Source organism: Oncorhynchus keta, chromosome 13 (genome assembly GCF_023373465.1).
Source record: "Oncorhynchus keta strain PuntledgeMale-10-30-2019 chromosome 13, Oket_V2, whole genome shotgun sequence".
In the NCBI taxonomy this organism is placed as follows: domain Eukaryota; kingdom Metazoa; phylum Chordata; class Actinopteri; order Salmoniformes; family Salmonidae; genus Oncorhynchus; species Oncorhynchus keta.
The window spans coordinates 38,147,362-38,164,073 of record NC_068433.1 but is presented as its reverse complement, the minus strand read 5'-3'; the positions used below and the strand labels follow the sequence as shown (position 1 = coordinate 38,164,073).

General features: G+C 44.3%; 1 protein-coding gene across 2 annotated transcripts in view; it reads left to right on the top strand.

Moving 5' to 3' along the window:
• The first annotated feature begins 11,946 nt into the window (after positions 1-11,946).
• The window catches only part of LOC118392286 (D(4) dopamine receptor-like), a 28,836-nt gene continuing 24,070 nt past the window's right edge, over positions 11,947-16,712 (top strand). For both annotated transcript variants that reach the window (XM_035784106.2, XM_035784104.2), the window contains exon 1: positions 11,947-12,483. The gene's annotated coding sequence lies outside the window, so the exon portion shown is untranslated. The remainder of the gene's footprint in view (positions 12,484-16,712) is intronic.

Genomic DNA, 16,712 nt, shown 5'->3' with positions numbered 1-16,712 from the left:
TGTGTTATCTGAGGGACATATGTGTCTCTAATATTGTCATACATTTGGCAGGAGGTTAGGAAGTGCAGCTCAGTTTCCATCTCAGTTTGTGGGCGGTGTGCACATAGCCTGTCTTCTCTTGAGAGCCAGGTCTGCCTATGGCGGCCTTTCTCAATAGCAAGGCTATGCTCACTGAGCCTGTACATAGTCAAAGCTTTACTTAAGTTTGGGTCAGTGACATTGGTCAGGTATTCTGCCACTGTGTACTCTCTGTTTAGGGCCAAGTAGCATTCTAATTTACTCTGTTTTTTTGTTAGTTCTTTCCAGTGTCTGTCTCTCTCTCTCCCTCACACGACATTGTGTGTGGGTATGATGGTCCTGTCCCCTGTTTATCTCAGATAGACAGCCTTGAGGTCCAGATTAATCTTCTGCCTGGGTGAGAGAACAGAGAGGAAAGGGGGAGGGAAGGAGGGAGGACCTAAGGGGACAATTGGGGGTCAGTGAGGTAGGGAGAGGGGAGAATGAGAGAGGGGACAGGATGGGGAGGAGAATGATGGTGTATGCAGTCAGTGAAGACTATTAGAGGTGAGGAGGGTTGAGTGAGTGAGCACATCAAATCTGCACTAAATCGAGAGAGTGAAGCAGAATCTACTGCGGTTGCCAAAGGGTCAAGTTGGTTTTATTCAGATGTTATTCAGATTGTCAAATTTGAGAACCTTCTTGCACATCAAGGACACAGAGGTCAGAGCCACAGATGACTGGCACATGATGTGAATGCTGAGAAGTGATTTCATTGTGAGAGTAATTTCACAGAGAGGTGAGACAGAGGAGAGATAGAAAGAAACGGAGGACAGAGAAGGAGAAACAGATGGGGGCAGACAGAGAGAGAGTGAGAAAAGAGAGATAAAGAGAGTGAGGAGGAGAACAGACAGACCCCTGAGATGCCACTGAAAGTTTGCTGGTGAGGAGAGAGGATGGAGGAAGCTTGCCCCGAAGCACTAGGCATCTTGTTATGACATGCATTATCTGAATTAGGCCCAAAGAATTATACCTACGGAAGAGCAGCTTCTATGGAGGAACTTTGAATGTCTTTTTAACGTTGTACCAGAGCAAACGTTAGCGAGCTAACAAGCTTGTGTGTGCAGAGCAGAACTAGAATTAAAAACACGTCTTACCTTTTGGGAGTTAATAAATCCAATGAGAAATCGTATCCTTAACTAGCATTGAAAAAGTGAATCCATTCTTTTAAACATCTCTCCCTAATTTCTGAATCATGCTTGTAAAGTTGTCAGTAGACTACAGTAAACTATGCTTCAAAGGGGAAGGGCTGGTACCCTACATACTCCCACTGGGAAAGAATTCCAGCTGGCAGACAGACACTGGAATATGTTTCTGAGTGACAGAGTGAGGGCTTTGCATAGGCGCTTTGTTTGCGATTTTTGTGGGACTGGAAAAAAATGCCTGGAACATAAAAACCCCGTTATTAACCCCGTTCCCATGCTTTAAAATAGCAGTTATGTTCCGGAACAGTATACTTTCGTTTCCGATTCGGGTTCTGTTCCTCAAATAACGTTGTTATTTTCCTGTTTTCGGGACTGTTCCCTGAACCGGTTCCAGCCCTTGCAATGGACCGAGGAGAAATAAAAGACTGAATGTCACACCCTGATCTCGTTCACCTGTCATTCTGCTTGTCTCCACCCCCCTCCAGGTGTCACACATCTTCCCTACTTATCCCCTGGGTATTTAGAGATGTGTTTTCTGTCTGTCTGTGCCAGTTCATCTGGTTTGTTCAAGTCAACCAGCATTTTGTCTCAGCGCCTGCTTTTCCCTAGTCTCTTTTTTTTCCTCGCCCTCCTGGTTTTGACCCTTGCCTATCCTGCCTCTGAGCCTGCCTGCCGTCCTGTGCCTTTGCCCCTACTCTGGATTACCGACCTCTGCCTGACCTGACCCTGGGCCTGCCTGCCGTCCTGTACCTTGCCCCACTACTCTAGAATATCGAACCATGCCTGCCTTGACTTGTCGTTTGCCTGCCCCTGTTGTTGTGATAAACATTGTTACTTCAACACAGTCTGCACTTGGGTTTGACCTGAAACCTGATACTGAACCGCTCAGCTGTCAGCTCCGACACCCGAGGGTCACCATGATGCCAAAGTCTCGACGCCTTCGCCACTGGAAGGACATGAGAACAGATGTAGGCCCAGGGACAGTGATCAATGCAAAGAGATGCGTGTACTGTATGTGTGCGCACGTGCATGTGTGTGCATGCGTGTTAGTAGTAGTGTAGTGAAGAGAGGGGATTTTAATCCACTTTTTAATTCAGCCGCAGCACACGACGTAAAGGCAGAGAGAAAGGTCAGTATCTAAGCAGCTGCAGAAGACAAAAGGTTGAAGGCACATTTCTATTTAAACTGTTTATATAAATGTATGCTTCTAAGAATGAGAACACATTTTTAGCTACAGTACTTCTCTGTGGAAATGTGTTGTGCCTTAACACAAACACGCAGTGCCATTGGTATATTCGAGCTGGTACTCTATCTGTAACCCAGTACGAAGCCTACGTTGCATCTGCTGTATTCCAGATTTGACAGAGGTTTTGATGCCTCCATCCCCACCATCCATCAACTCTTCGTTCTACCTTATGAATGGGCATAAAAGCCCCTTTCGCTTTCATCTCTCTCTAAATAGGCAGAGCGATGGCAGTCAGTGTGCCGTGTTCAGGGGCCTTCAGAGCTGACCATTGGCATCGCGACTGTCACCGCGGCCGTGCACTCTAATAGAAACTTTCTAACAGTGATAAAAAAGACAGCGAAGACACAGATCAGCAGGAGACCCTCTGTAATAAGACAGGTTAGTACAGAATGCAACCTGACTTCACAAAGCCTTAACATAAAGCTGCAGCAGGTATAAGAGTGAGCCGACTTGGCACATCTTTCTTGGGGAATCAGTGAGGAAAGAAATAAGGATTTGGATTCAAAAGCCACCGACTAAAAGGGAGGGACTCTGCTTTGGAAAATGATCAAATAAACAGAAAGAAAATGATTCTTCTTGACACATCTTTTTCTGTTTATAAAGACGAATTGATTTAAAATGCAGCCGGTGTGAGTCACTGAAAACACACACGACAACGGCAAGTAACAGTGTTTGTTAATCTCTCAAAGAAGGACCCTGATCTCTCCCCCTCTCCCTCTCTGTGGCTACAGATCTCATCTCCTCCTTTCTCTTTTTATCTGCCTGAACAGACAAAGGGAAGCGGCTGCCAGCCTAGATCAGAGGACTTCAACCACACAACCAACCATTCAATCTGAGAGAGATACAGTGCCTTCGGAAAGTATTCACAACCCTTGACTTATTCCACATTTTGCTGTGTTACAGCCTGAATTCAAAATGGATTAAATAGATGTTTTTCCTTCCACCCATCTACACACAATACTCCACAATGAAAAAGTGAAAACGTGTTTTTAAAAAAATGAAATACAGAAATATCTCATTTACATAAGTATTCACAGCCCTGAGTCAAAACTTTTAAGAAGTATTTCTGGGTACGTGTCTAAGAGTTTTGCACACCTGGATTGTGCAACATTTAACCATTATTCTTTTTAAAATTCAAGCTCTGTCAAATGTGTTGTTGATCATTGCTAGACAACCATTTTCAGGTCTTGCCATAGATTTGTACGTAGATTTAAGTCATCACTGTAACTCGGCCACTCAGGAACATTCACTGTATTCTTGGTAAGCAACTCCACTGTAGATTTGGCCTTGTGTTTTAGGTTATTGTCCTGCTGAAAGGTGAATAAATCTCCCAGTGTGTAACTAAGCGCGCTGAGAGTCGGGAAGCTCAGGGAAGTTCAGGGAGTGAGGGATTTAATCAATAAACAAAACAAGAAACACGAACAACGCACAGACATGAAACTTAAACTAAAACAATAACGCCTGGGGAAGGAACCAAAGGGAGTGACATATATAGGGAAGGTAATCAGGGAAGTGATGGGGTCCAGGTGAGTCTGACGACTTGAAGGAGTACCTAACGGTGGTGACAGGTGTGCGCCATAACGAGCAGCCTGGTGACCTAGAAGCCGGAGAGGGAGCACACGTGACAGTACCCCCTCCCCGACGCCAACGGTATGGGAAGGAACCAAATGGAGTGACATATATAGGGAAGGTAATCAGAGAAGTGATGGAGTCCAGGTGAGTCTGCCGACTTGCAGGTGTGTGTAACGATGGTGACAGGTGCGCGGCATAACGAGCAGCCTGGTGACCTAGAGGCCGGAGAGGGAGCACATGTGCCACAGTGTCTGATGAAAAGCAGGCTGAACCAGGTTTTTGTTGTATTGGTACACCATCCAAGGTCTATTTAATAACTTCACCATGCTCAAAGGGATATTCATGGTCTCTTCTAACATTTGACCTATCTACCAAAAAGCGCCGTTCTCTGCGAGGCATTGGAAAACCTCCCTGGTCTTTGTGGTTGAATCTGTGATTGAAATGCACTGCTCGAATGAGAGACCTTACAGATAATTGTATGTGGGGTACAGAGATGAAGTAGTCATAAAAAAAATCATGATAAACACTATTATTGCACACAGAGTGAGTCCATGCAACTTATTTGGTGACTTGTTAAGCACATTTTTACTCCTGAACTTATTTAAGTTTGCCATAACAACAGGGTTGAATATTTCATTTTTAATTAATTTGGAGGAGAAAAAATTACGAACGAAAAACATATCTCCACTTTGATATTATTGAGTGGAGGACAGAGACACGAATCTAAACTGAATCAATTTTAAATTCAGGCTGTAACACAACATGTGAAAAGAGTCAAGTGGTGTGAATACATTCTGAAGGCACTGTAGGGGGTGGGTATCAGAAGTAGCAAGATGCATGAATTTATCTAACTAAAGCAAAGGGTTTAAAAACTACTGGTAATTTACCAAAGTTACTGGAACTTTCAGTCATTTTGGTAATTATCAGGTAATCTATGGCAATCAATGGTAACTTTTGTAATGTATAATAATAATAATGTATAGTATTCATTTTGTACATGTGTCCATACTTTCCATGAGTTTCTAATGGATAGGCCATATGGTTCAAGAGAAAATGGCCTAATTAATGAAAAAGCATCTAATCAACAATGGCATTATTTTCAATGAACTCTGACACTCTTCCAAATACTGATTTTTCACAACTGCCACCAGTTTGGCGCCAGCTTTGTCATTCTATGTGTTGTATTTAAAATCATCTTATTTGCCTCCCGGGTGGCGCAGTGGTTAAGGGTGCTGTACTGCAGCGCCAGCTGTGCCATCAGAGACTCTGGGTTCGCACCCAGGCTCTGTCGCGACCAGGAGGTCCGTGGGGCGACGCACAATTGGCCTAGTGTCGTCCGGGTTAGGGAGGGCTTGGTCGGTAGGGATGTCCTTGTCTCATCGCGCACCAGCGACTCCTGTGGCGGGACGGGCGCAGTGCGCGCTAACCAAGGTTGCCAGGTACACGGCTGGCTTCCGGGTTGGATGTCCGCTGTGTTAAGAAGCAGTGCGGCTGGTTTGGGTTGTGTATCGGAGGACGCATGACTTTCAACCTTCGTCTCTCCCGAGCCCGTGCGGGAGTTTGTAGCGATGAGACAAGATAGTAGCTACTACAACAATTGGATACCACGAAATTGGGGAGAAAAAAGGGGTAAAAAAAAATCTTATTTGATTATTTTACATGTGATAAGGCCACACTGAGGGCCAGAGTTAATTACAGACACCTGCGATAATCGGAAGTACCCCAAAAGGCCACCAGATGTCAAGTGATAAAATTCCATAAACTTGAAAGTTATCAAAATTCTTGAAAGTTTGCAATCCTAACTAAAGCATATACCATGCATAAAACATGGATGGAGCAATTAAAACACTGAAAAGAAATTCTAACAACATGTAAGAAGGAGAGAAGTAGAGGATAATGAGCTTCTAAATGGCTTTTTGCAGACATTGTGGGAGCCACTAATTGGAGTAAAGCTTGGTAAAGCAGGATGGCTTTGTGATGTGGCAGTCAGCGTAGCTAACACACACACACACACACACACACACACACACACACACACACACACACACACACACACACACACACACACACACACACACACACACACACACACACACACACACACACAGAGTTTCTAAACACAACAAATACACCCTAAATTATATTCAACATGAAAAGAACATCTGGAGTACACTGTTCAAATTGAATTAAGCATTTGGTAGTCAATGGATTCTGAAGGGTTCAATTACACATCACCTGTTCTGGGATATCAATGTTGATGAGACCAAGTTTTGGCACTTAATCATATGCTAGCCAAGGATGTAGTGTATTCCATTCAGATATGAACTGGCACCCATCTGACCATGGCCGCAGGCCACTTTAATAAGGAGCAGGGAGCCTGTCCAGGTGAATAATGATTTGAGTGACACACACACACACACACACACACACACACACACACACACACACACACACACACACACACACACACACACACACACACACACACACACACACACACACACACACACACACACACACACACACACACAGCACAGAAGGACACACACATACTGACACACTAGCACGCACACCACAAAAACAAACCGAGCCAATTAGTGTGGGAAGTGAGAGGTTCACCTTGTAGCTGAGTAGACAACTCCATCACGTCCTACCTCATATATGTACAGTGTACCATTAGAGGGAACACACACGGAGCTGGTGCCGATACTACAGTGCAGAACCCATAGGACCAAAACAAATGCAGCAGAAGAGCTCCTAATACATCGTATTACGTGACCCTTGTTTCACAGTGACGTGCACAAAATGGACCAGTCGTAGCATTTATCATTATTGAAACACAACGACCCTGAAAAAGCAATATCAGTAGAGCACCAACAGTGAACATGGTTGAAAATAGGTTGGCGTGTGGGAGGGGAGTATAGAAGGAAAAATATAGAAGGAGAAGATTGAGAAAGAGACGAGACGCGACAGAGACACGGAGAAACAAATATGTGGAAAAGGGGACGTAGACACAGATATTGAAAAAGAAAGTAAGGGCAGCAAAGGACGGGAGAGAAAATGTCTAAAACAGAAACTATGACAACCATCAAGGGACCCAGGGAGAGAACTAGAAAATAAGAAAAAAGACACACATTAGCTATGTTTCCCTTTGATTGGCGATAGATTATCGTGCAAATATTCTCAAATCTGCATAAAACTGAATGTACATTTTCCCCCCAGGGATGTTTTTCCATCAAACTGATTTATTGTGGATAAAAAGCTGTACGTGATGATGTATGCACATCACAGCATTTTTCGCAGAGCTCTTTTGCAGTTAAATTCCCATGTACCGGTTTTTAAAAAAGGTGTTAAATGGGTTTCCATCGCATTTTCAACTCAACTGACGGTCAAAAACTGTAATGTTATACACTGTGTACAAAACATTATGAACACCTGCTCTTTCCATGACATAGACTGACCAGGTGAATCCAGGTGAAAGATTTGATCCCTTATTGATGTCAATTGTTAAATCCACATCAATGAGTGTAGATGAAGTGGAGGAGACAGGTTAAAGAAGGGTTTTTAAGCCTTGAAACAATTGAGACATGGATTGTGTATGTGTGCCATTCAGAGGGTGAATGGGCAAGACAAAAGATTTAAGTGCCTTTGAAGAGGGTATGGTCATAGCCGCGGGAAGTAGGGGTGCTGAGGTTGCTGCAGCACACCCTATTTATTTGTTTCTATATACTGTACATATTTATTAAAAATAAAACAATCTCCACAAAAGTAGTGCACTGGGCCTTTACTAGTCCTGTGTTAGCAGACTGATATAGCTGTCTGTGGAGTGGGGCAAAACAAATTCCTCTGGAAAGAAACCGAGGCAGGAAGCCAGGAAAGAGGCAAAAAGACAGACGATAGAGAGCAATGGGGCAAGCCAAACACAGGCAATCTCTGTGGAAATGGCTTCAGCGGAGAGATAAAAGGGGTGAGTGAAGAGGTGGAGGAAGAGGAGGGCTCTGAGCTCCCCTGTCTGAGTGTGTGTGTGTGTGGAGGGGGGGGGTCTGCAAGAGGATGGGGAGAGAGGTGGGTGAGCATTTTTCGCAGCTATGGAAGGTCTTCGCTCTCAACTCCTTCCCACATACAGTTTACATTTACAAGTAGTCGCATGAACCCTGCTCATCCCTCCATCTGTCGATTCAAAAGCAGAGCTCTTTAGAAAGGCAGGAAGTGATTTAACAGATCAAACACACTTGCCTGTCACTTTTACTTCTTCTCTCTCTCCTTCTTTCTCACTCTCGCTAATTAAACCTTAAAGATGTAAAATGGCAGCGACGCGCGCATGTAACGTAACCTCCTGGCAGCCTCGAGCTGTTATAAAGACACTCTGGCGCACATTCATCTCCACACGTCTTCCTTCAAACCAGAGATCAAAGAAGGAACAGGAGCTGCTGTTTGAAGTCTAATTAAACTATCGGTACCCCCCCTGGCTTGTGAGCAGCTGCCGGCCAGCAACACCGTTATACTACACAGAACAGGGCTCCATTTGAGACACATCCATTGTGTAGTCAGAGCGACAAACACACAGACCAATCAAAAACCAGACCCTGAGCCAACACACGGCGAGCAGAGAGGACACTGATAAGTTCATCCGACACAGAACAGAACATAACAGAACCGGGCGAACTATCCCTGAGAGTGAACATTAGGTACTCACACACACAGAATAACCCAAAATCGTAGAACTCGCTGTAACCTTCCTGTCGCTGTAACCTTCCATTCTACACTTTCCCAGACGGATGAAGGCAACGTGGAGTACTGCAAGGTGACTTCAATCAGAACAGCTCCCAGTTTAATTCAATTCAAAGAACTCTCTTATCTACAGAATAGCCCCCCTTTTGTAGGCCCGTGGATCAATTTCCAAAAACTCAGTCGGGGTCCCAGCAGTTGATAGTTAGAATAGTAGAAATGTGGTTGTGCGTCAGCGGTTTCTCTCTTGTGATGTTAGTCACCGACTGTCATTCAATTAGCCCATGTCAGCTAACATTTTTAAGATTGGTAAGTTAGTCTAGCCAGTTATCTAAATTTGTAGTAATCATGCTTTAAATTACCAACAAGGGTGCCCCCATTGATTGTGTTAGTCTCTCTTACTCCGCCCTGTGGATTTTTTATTACAATTGCATGAAATGAGTTATACAATTGCAACATCTTCTCTTTGGCCCATGGCAAAATGTGTAGCATTGCAAAAAACGTTGCCCCATGGCAAATGGGAAAAAGTACTCAAAAACTTTTTTTCTGTCCGCTGTCAAGAGGGGGACCGCTAAGATGTTGTGCTCTCAAGGTGGGAGGAGCCCCCCAACACCGTTTCACTTAGGACCCCCAAAAGGCTAGGGCCAGCTCTGACTGCATGTGTCTGTATGGATGTGGAGAAGCAGACCCGCGAGCCACACGGGAGGCAAGGGGTCAGAAGAGTCATCGTGTTACAGTTATCATTTCCCTCTGTCACGGTGCTCTACAATGACATGCAGTGTGGTTACTCCCTCACAGCTTCATCTCAGGAAGCGGCGTCTGAGCCTGAGTCTGAGGTCTGACTCCAGAATTAGTTATGTGTGATTGCATTCCAAGGCCAGGTTGAAGGAACATCAATGTGTTGGAAATTCCAAATAGTTTCCATAGTCAACTTACACACAGCACTGACACACCCACTTACCCTACCAGACATGTCCAGAACGAATCCAGAACGAATTCAAGAAAACGTACAGTATTATATAGAGCCGTGATTGCACGGAACTCCCATCTCACGTTGCTCAAGTGAACAGCAAACCTGGCTTTAAAAAACAGATGAAGCAACACCTCACAGCACAACACCTCTCTCCTAGTTCACCTAAATATTTTATGTGTCTGCACTGATAGATCCCACTGAATGTAAATTTAATGTAAGAAAATATAAATAATACATACAGGCCTAGAATAGTAGGTCTCTCTGTGTTTTTTTTTCTCAGTGTTGAGTCAGTATAGAAACTTTTAGTTATATTTTCCATGTTTTAAATGTATGTAGTTCTGTCCTTATCTATTAATGTTCTGCATTATGTCATGTTTCGTGTTTTGTGTGGACCCCAGGAAGAGTAGCTGCTGCTTTCGCAACAGCTAATGGGGATCCTAATCAAATACCAAATACCAATTCCACATTCCATCAGGTCTGACCAAGGCAGCCAGGGAAAGGTTAGGTTATCAACCTGTAATGGATTTTGCTGGCGTTTCTCAGTGTGCTGTTGTTCCTCTCTCCAGGTCTTCCTATAAGACTCAGAGCAGACTCCCTGCTTTATTTCTGTCTGCTTGGAGTATAGGACATCTGGCGGCTGGAGGGGCAAAAAAGTTTAACACCCTTTCCCAAGTCCATTTCACACATGCCTGGCTGTGTCACGAGATAAGGCTGCAACCCCCTCTAACACACACGTCAATACAGGGGAACTCAGAAGTTTACATACACCTTAGCCAAATACATTTAAACTCAGTTTTTCACAATTCCTGACATTTAATCCTAGTAAAAATTTCTGTCTTAGGTCAGTTAGGATCACCACTTTATTTTAAGAATGTGAAATGTCAGAATAACAGAATCACCACATTCCCAGTGGGTCAGAAGTTTACATACACTCAATTAGTATTTGGTAGCATTGCCTTCAAATGGTTTAATTTGGGTCAAACGTTTTGGGTAGCCTTCCATGAGCTTCCCACAATAATTTGGGTTAATTTTGGCCCAATTCCTCCTGAAAGAGCTGATGTAACTGAGTCAGGTTTGTAGGCCTCCTTGCTCGCACACGCTTTTTCAGTTCTGCCCACAAATTTTCTATAGGATTGAGGTTAGGGCTTTGTGATGGCCACTCCAATACCTTAACTTTATTGTCCTTAAGCCATTTTGCCACAACTTTGGAAGTATGCTTGGGGTCATTGTCCATTTGGAAGATCCATTTGCGATCAAGCTTTAACTTCCTGACTGATGTCTTGAGATGTTGATTCAATATATCCACGTAATATTCCATCCTCATGATGCCATCTATTTTGTAAAGTGCACCAGTTCCTCCTGCAGCAAAGCAACCCCACAACATGATGCTGCTACCCCCCCCGTGCTTCACGGTTGGGACGGTGTTCTTTGGGCTTGCAAGCCTCCCCCTTTTTCTTCCAAACATAACGATTGCCATTATGGCCAAACAGTTCTATTTTTGTTTCATCAGACCAGAGGACATTTCTCCAAAAAGTACAATCTTTGTCCCCATGTGCAGTTGCAAACCTTAGCCTGGATTTTTTATGAAGGTTTTGGATCAGTTCCTTGCTTAGCGTCCTTTCAGGTTATGTCGATATAGGACTCGTTTTACTGTGGATATAGATACTTCTGTACCTACACTCATGAAAATGAATGAGCATACAGCTGTATGCATGTTTTCAAGAACTCTCTGGTTTTCCTATCACCATAAAGTTGAGTAATCCTGTTTTCAATTAAGATGAATACAGGACTCACTACTCTCCTGAGGGTAGATCATAATGAGTGACAGGCAAGTGCTACTCACACTTAAAGTGCTCACACTTAAAGCCAGTTCTATTAAGCTGTCATATTGGTGAGACTCGTTGGGATATACGTGTAGTTCATTTTCTATGGTTGGTTCCATGGAAAATCAAATAGAGTACAGAACCATGTCTATTCTACGAGCTCTATTTCTGTAGCTGGCAAGAAGCCCCGAAGCACTGATTCAGGTGCAGCGGCAGTAAGAGAAGGGGGGAGTCAGAACATAGCGAGACCCAGTGATAGGGCAGCAGCTGTTCTGTGAGAGTAAAGGGAGTGGCGAGGGGTGCGCAGCAGCCTTTAACTGTTAACCAATCACAGGCAAATCATGACTAATTAAGCACGTGATAGTCCCTCAGCATCCAGAGAGGGAGGGAGAGAGATGTACAGAGACAGACAAAAGTGAGGACGAAAAAAAGAAAGAGAGAGAGAGAGAAAATAGAGAGAGACAGAGAGAGAGAGAGAGAGATAGGGAAAGAGAGAGAGAAATAAAGAAATAAAGAAAGAAAGAGAGAGTGAGACAGAGATACATTTAGAGAGTGAGAGGAGAGAGTTTGTGAGTTCTAGCACACTCTCTGTGGCTGAGTCGTTGAAGAGGGAGACGATGTGGGCTCAGTCACGTTGTGTCATATCATAAATGTGAAGGCAGGGGACAAGTTTCTGACAGCTCAGTCATGGAATTTCCCTTCAGACAGATGGCTCATCAATAGTAAAACTCTGCACAGTTGCAGCGCAGGAGGAGATGGACTAGTGTGAGTGTGCGGCGGAGCGAGGGTGAAAACAGCTGTTGACGGACAGTTTTGTGGAGCTGAGAGAAGGAAAGCAGCGGAGCAGACAACATCAGGGCTGACTGAGACAGTTTGGACTGGGAACCTCGGAGTGACAGGATTGATAGACTTCATGGGGTCAAAGGCTTGATGTTTGATGTGAGTACCTTTTTGCCTTTTGTGCTATATTTTTTTTGTTCTGTGTTTTTGGAATGTTCTACTCTTGTTAGAAAATCAAGTCCTCTAATACCAGTAACAAATAGTGTAATTGATATAAACATGAAAAAGGGAGTCTTAATAAGAAAGATCAGCATGTAATGGTGAAAATGGTCATTGGGAAATGGTGATATGATTCTGCATAAGTATACATAATATGGTTGTTATATCCAAATGTTCAACAGTAATAAACAATTAATTTGAGTTTTAAAAATGGCAAATGCGCACTATTGGCATAGTCGAAGAAATACAATTTCAAAGATTGTCATATTAGAGAGAATTTATAATGACGATAATCAAAACAGATCAGGCATGATTAGTATCAAGACAGATAGAACTGTTGTCCTCAATCTAATCATCTTAATGGTAACATCTCTATTCAACCACTGAGTTTGACATCAAAATATATCAGCTTCATTAAATTAAAACGAATAACAATTTTCAAAAGCCGGGGTGTCCAATTTCCATTAGCTTGACCATCCATGTTTTGTGCTACCTTTTAAGTGGTAGTGCTTTCTGATCTGATGTGATGGGGTCGGGGTCATCTGGAGGTCATTTGGGGGGAGGCTGTTGACGCTTTATTCCTGTTGTTTATTTGAACCCTTACACATCTCTGTGAAGAGTGCATACATTTAGCCTTCGACCAATAAGAGGAGGCACTGCTGGCCTCCTCTGACCAGTGACACTTGAGGGGATGGGGGGTGGGGGAGGGTCATATTCTGTCTGTGAGATAGATCCTCCCCCCCAGAGTGGCATTGTACCCAAAAGGAAATAACCACAGAGCCTTAAAGCCATCGAAAACCTGCAGTTACTCATTTAGTACTGCCCAGACAATCACAGAATCATTCCACGCAGAAACGTAATTCATAGAACAGTTGTTCTCTATTAGTGTGAGTAGTGATAAAGACCAGCATCCCAACTATATCTCAGTATTTCCATTTCTAAGAAACCAATAGACTCTACCCTACTGAAACATGCTGTCATGACGTGCTCCTACTGCCTCCTGCTACACACTAAGGCACAGCCACATGTAAGGGCATACGCAGTATCATAACCTCTTGTTAATACGTCCTGGCTCCGTTGCTATCTTCTCTAAACCCAACGCCACCACCCTTCCTAGTAAGCAGCTGTTGGCACAGTTGGTCGCAGCGGCTTCGGGGGCTTAATTTGGACCCTCCACCACCCAGGTCACCACCAAACACCACCCAGCCCAGTCTGGTGAGCTCTGGATGGGCTCCAACACAAGGATAAAGACCTTGTGTCAGCCACAACTGGTGAGCACATGTGCAATGGATATGGAGCGATAACATGGGACAGGACAGGTAATAAGCAAAAACACAGTTAAAGGGCAATGAAAACACAAACGAGGCTAGTTAAGTTCATTTTTGAAGGATATTGATAAACACAAAGTAAGATTTAATTTCTTATCTGTCAGACTGTCGGTAGACTATATAGAGCCGTCAATGAAACTGACGGATAGCACACCCTGGAAAACAGCAGTGCTTTTAATGGAAAAGACTACCCAGGTTACATAAACGACACATAATTCGACATCGGCTTCCCAAGGCGCCACACTGTGCTGCTCTCTTCAACTGTCTCAGGTGTGAAATTACTTCCCTGACCCACCCTTTGTGTTTATACTCTTTAATCCTCCAACACCTGCCACGACGCTGTCCAATTTAAACCTTCATGGAAGGAAGAATAGAGAAAGTGTTGTTGCCTCTCAAATGGCACCCTATACCCTATGTAGTGCACCACTTTTGACCAGTCCTGCACTTTATAGGGAATAGGGTGCCATTTGGGACACACTTTAAGAAACGCTCAAATCAAGCCCTCTATAAATCCATATGGCAGGCGAGCTACAGGTTAGTTTTAGAGCACCGAGCATCCTAATATGCCCGCCCGCCGTCTCGTTTGCTATCGTTTTGATGAACACGGCCATTTCAGAATCAATGGGAGGTGCACTGCTAACTTACATGCTATTTCTGGCGTCATTGGTATGCATGCAGCCTCCAAGTCAAGATTCAATCAAGCCACACTCTATACATTCCCAAACAGATATTCCCTGTCAGATACCCCTTACAAACGTTATCTTCCATTCACGACTATTGATAGATGAAAATATAGCCAGATATATATATATATATATATATATAGAGAGAGAGAGAGAGAGCACTTATACCTTTCTCCAAGAAGACCTGTCAGATCGGAAGGCTAGCAGTGAAGGATGGAAGATGAGGTAATGAGGCTACTGGGACACAGACCTGTTGTGGCTGGTTTGGTGACTCATTGTATTGGTTGGAATTAAATGAATGGAACAGTATTAAACACATATCAAACACATTGTTCCTATGCAACGTGATACCATTCCATTAATTCCATTCCGGCCATAACTATGAGCTGTCCTCCCCTCACCAGCCTCCACTGAAACAGACCATGCCCTGTATTCAGACTGACTGGCTGAGACATGCCGCTCATTATGCTATTAGGTTGTATTTGAGCGTTTGCCACCTGTTGCAGACACTTTTACAACATCTGTGGCCCCGCATCATTTGGCATGGGCAGAGAAATTACATTTACTGTATATATCGTGGAGAAATCATCTCTCAATAAATCTCTCACAGACCCATGATGATGCGAATGGTTCCTCGCCTCATGCAAAACGACAGGCAGCTCATTAGCCAAGTAAATTAAATCCGAGGCCCCGGATCAGCATCGTCGTTATGACAAAGGACGTTTCTAGGATACCGACCGGCTCGTCGTCTGTGTGGGGAGACCGGAGTGACCCAAGTGTCCAGTTGTTACCGCTACAGTAGTACTAAAAGACAGCCTAATACTGACCGGCAGACATCACACCACAGTAGGCTGATGATGTAAATGTTTTGATTTTAGCCGGGTTGTTTGGGAAGGGTGTTGTGTTGGATAAATGGCACTAGTGGTGGTGTGGACTGTGACGAGTGGTGCTGGACAATGGCCACTCAGTCAGCCATGGACGACAGCAGCTCAGGATGAAAGCAGATAAATCCCTCGTGGAGCAGAGAGAGAGCGGGAGAGAAGAGAGAGGGGAAGAGAGAGCGGGAGAGAAGAGAGAGGGGAAGAGAGAGAATGACAAAAGGAATACGAGAGAGACCACAGAGAGAGCGGGAGAGAAGAGAGAGGGGGAGAGAGAGAAAGACAAAAGGAATACGAGAGAGACCACAGAGAGAGCGGGAGAGAAGAGAAAGGGGAAGAGAGAGAAAGACAGGAATACGAGAGAGACCACAGAGAGAGCGGGAGAGAAGAGAAAAGGGAAGAGAGAGAAAGACAAAAGGAATACGAGAGAGACCACAGAGAGAGGGGGGGGTGAGAAAAAAGAGCGATAGGATCGATGAAAGGAAAGGAAAATATTGATATTGGAGGGAAAGGGTCGGGGGAGGGCGAGAGAGAGAGAGGGATAGAGGGCAAATACAGGTCAATGCTCCTGGGGGTATGGTACTGGTATGGAGATGCGCACACACATAGGAAAACGCACATCATGCACACTCCATTCCAAGTCCATTCCAACCGCATTTGAGCTAATTAGTGTTGACAGGCAGCTAACACATTACGCGTACACATTACGCGTACACACATCTGCAACTTAAAACGATTATCCCACAGAAAGATGCTTTAAGTATGGTGTTGCATTCTTCTTCTTCTTTGTGCGAGACTAAACTTAGCGTGTGGAACAACATCTCGTCCCAGGAGTCAATGCAAACACCCAAGCTGACAATCACACTATCCTCCTCTCCCAATACTCATTATGTAGTCTCCATGTTAGCTGTCGCCTGTGGTCCCGCCTGGCTAATTGACAGTTCAACACACCGTACAGGAGCATGCAAACAGAGGATAACCATTATTTTGACTGACTGGCGGGAACGGTGAAAACCGGGAGAAGGGTAGTTATCTTGGCTTGCAGTTGTTATCTTTCTGCACATACTGTTAACCCCCACACGGACGTACGCACACACGCACACGCACACGCACACACACACACACACACACACACACACACACACACACACACACACACACACACACACACACACACACACACACACACACACACACACACACACACACACACACACACACACACACACACACACACACACACTCAGACAAGCAAACACACACATCGACTACTCATGCAC